General features: G+C 38.5%; 1 pseudogene; it reads left to right on the top strand.

Moving 5' to 3' along the window:
• The first annotated feature begins 2,090 nt into the window (after positions 1–2,090).
• On the top strand, positions 2,091–2,187 carry LOC130025789 (uncharacterized; annotated as a pseudogene).
• The last annotated feature ends 554 nt before the right edge of the window (positions 2,188–2,741 follow it).

Genomic DNA, 2,741 nt, shown 5'->3' with positions numbered 1-2,741 from the left:
CAGAAGAAGACCGGATTGGATAGAGAGTGGTGTAGAATGAAGCAGGCTAGGGAGATGGAATTCTACAAGACGGTTATAACAGTTTCACCTTCGTCAGACTCTTGTGTTAGAAAAATACTCCCATGATACTCAAGAGCTTAAATATTTCATTAATAAATCAAGAAAATTACTAAATAATTGTTTATATTGCACTGTTAATGAAACAACATTTGGTATTACTAGTATATTTTAGATAACGTTTACAGCACAGCGGGTTGGGCATTTGCCTTGCAGGAGGCCAACCCTGATTCCGATTCCTCTGCCCGGAAAGCTACCCAGAAAATCTCGTCCACATAGCAAGAGCCTGGCAAGATACCCATGACGTATTCGGTAGGCCAAAGCCAGTGACAACAAGTCTCACAATTTGTTGTAAGATGTTACTGGTTCCCACTCGAGCAAATGGATGAACCGCGGGAGGACAGTGCTACAGTGCTATGATTGAAAAAATTGGTGGTTTCTTTCAATATGACAACACTTACTAGGATAAGTTGTAGATGAATCGAGATGTGTTAAAATGTAAATAAAATGAGAAGAAATAGTAAATGCACAGGTATCTTATTTGTACAAAACAAACAGTTTTTCTCAGTTTAAAACTGTAGAAGATAAAGAAAAACATATATTAATTTGTGTCAAAATTTTTCAACCTGAAAGAAAAGGACCAAAACCAATTTAAGTAATCAAAAAACAACCAAAACCAACAAATACTGACAATTAATATGATAGGCCAAGGATGAATGTTTTTAATAAATTAGTGCTGTGAAATAAATCATTATTTAGCTATTCAACTTCAATAGTAAAAATAAGCATAAACCATGATCATATAATCTGTATTGAAAGAAGTGTAAATGACTGGTAAACACAAGGGCAAGATACTCGCAGATGCCTACCAGGTTCTCTCAGAGTAAGAACTGGACAATAATTGTTGTTGTCTTATCAACAAAATCCAGTCTCTGCATCTTGGCCATTGATGGGATTACATGACTCCAGGGGCAGTTCGTGGTTGTAACACTTAGCTACTAGGAGATGGGGGATCTGGTTGGAGGGGGCCCAGTCTTGATCTGAGCAGCCTTGGAGATCTCATCCCCCGGTTGGGCACACCTGGGTTCCTCTGTCAGATTTGTTCATGCATGAGGCTCCTTCAAGCTTGGGGAGAGTGGTCTAACGCGTACCTATGGCTGGTTGCAGAGGTCTTCAGGTGCCGGGGCTCTGCTTGGCACGGTGAGGGAAACTCAACACACCCCCTCCAAGGGACCCCGGTGAAGAAAGCCAGGTGCGGGATCAGGAGACTGTCATTTTAGACATATTTGGAATTAATTTTAGATCAAAAAGTACACATCATTCAAACTACGTATGTGCTTAGTAATAAATTACTACACACTTGTTCAATCACCTAAGAAACCCCACTCTGCTCAGAGAACTAGATTTTTAATTATAGGTCTGTTTTGCCCGTGTGTCATGACTGAGAATCACTATCATTAGATATGAAACTCACTATATACAAAGATGCACACAGGCTGCTTTGAGTCATCTGTGTTGTTAATGTGTGTTGGCCATTAAACTTCACTGAGACCCTTTTATCTGTCCTTTACAGGAGCCTCATGAGTCTCAACTTCCGTTCAAGTTGAACGTATAATAATGTGGAATGAAATCATCAATATGCTCCTCACCTCTTCCTTCAGGAGAAAAATCCTACTTACATTCAAGGTGGTCAAAGTGCAGACAACACCATCCACCTTTTCCTGGAGATGTACACGGGACTGAGGTGAGAACAGCAAAAGGCTCTAGTTTAATGGTCTTAATGAAGGTTTCAGGGAAGGGCATTAAACAGGACTCATATAACATCTTCCAAAAGAATTATTTTGTAAAACTGATGCTTTAATTTTGGTAAAAGATAATATGGTAAAAACAATATTTTTCTTTCTGGGACATTAAAGTTCTAAATCTATCAAGCTGCTTTGAAATACTTTCCTTGATTAGGTAACACTCTCTGCCATAGGGTATGTAAGGACAACACTCAAAGTAATCAGAAGAGAAAAATTAACTCCTACTAGGTTTGGTTACACATATACTAAAATTGAAATGATACAGAGATTATCATGGTCCTTGCACAGAGATGACATGCAATCTTGTAAATAGTTCCATATTTTTGTTGCAAGAAGAAATAACACGGCTACGTTAAGCTAAGGCAATCCCCACAAGTACAAAAATTCTACATAAAGATAGAACAAATCCCCATAACAACAATCTCTCTCAATGTCAATGGACTAAATGTGCCAATTCAGAGGCACAGAATAGGAAGATGAATTAGAAAACTGAACCCAACATTCTGATGCCTGCAAGAAACACATCTGAGCAATCAAAGCAACCATGGGCTAAAAGTAAAAGGCTGGAAAACAAGTCTTCAAGAAAAGAACACCTCCACAAAGCTGGAGTAGCCATACTAGTATCAGACCGCATGGACTTCAGGCTAAAGATTATAAGAGACAGTGAATGTCATTTCTTCATGATCATGGGATCTGTACATCAGAAAGAACTCACCCTCCTCAATGTAGATGCTCCATGACAGACCAGCAAAATACTTAAAAACAACTTCTAATAGACTTAAAAAAAAACATTGATAGCAAAACAGTACTAGGTGGAGATTTCAACACTACTTTGTCACTTCTCAATAGATCAAACAGACTAAATCTCAGCAAGGAAAT

The sequence above is a fragment of the Sorex fumeus genome, unplaced genomic scaffold (assembly GCF_029834395.1).
Source record: "Sorex fumeus unplaced genomic scaffold, SorFum_2.1 ptg000032l, whole genome shotgun sequence".
Lineage (NCBI taxonomy): Eukaryota > Metazoa > Chordata > Mammalia > Eulipotyphla > Soricidae > Sorex > Sorex fumeus.
The sequence above is the reverse complement of the archived record's forward strand: the minus strand, read 5'-3'. Positions and strand labels throughout refer to the sequence as shown.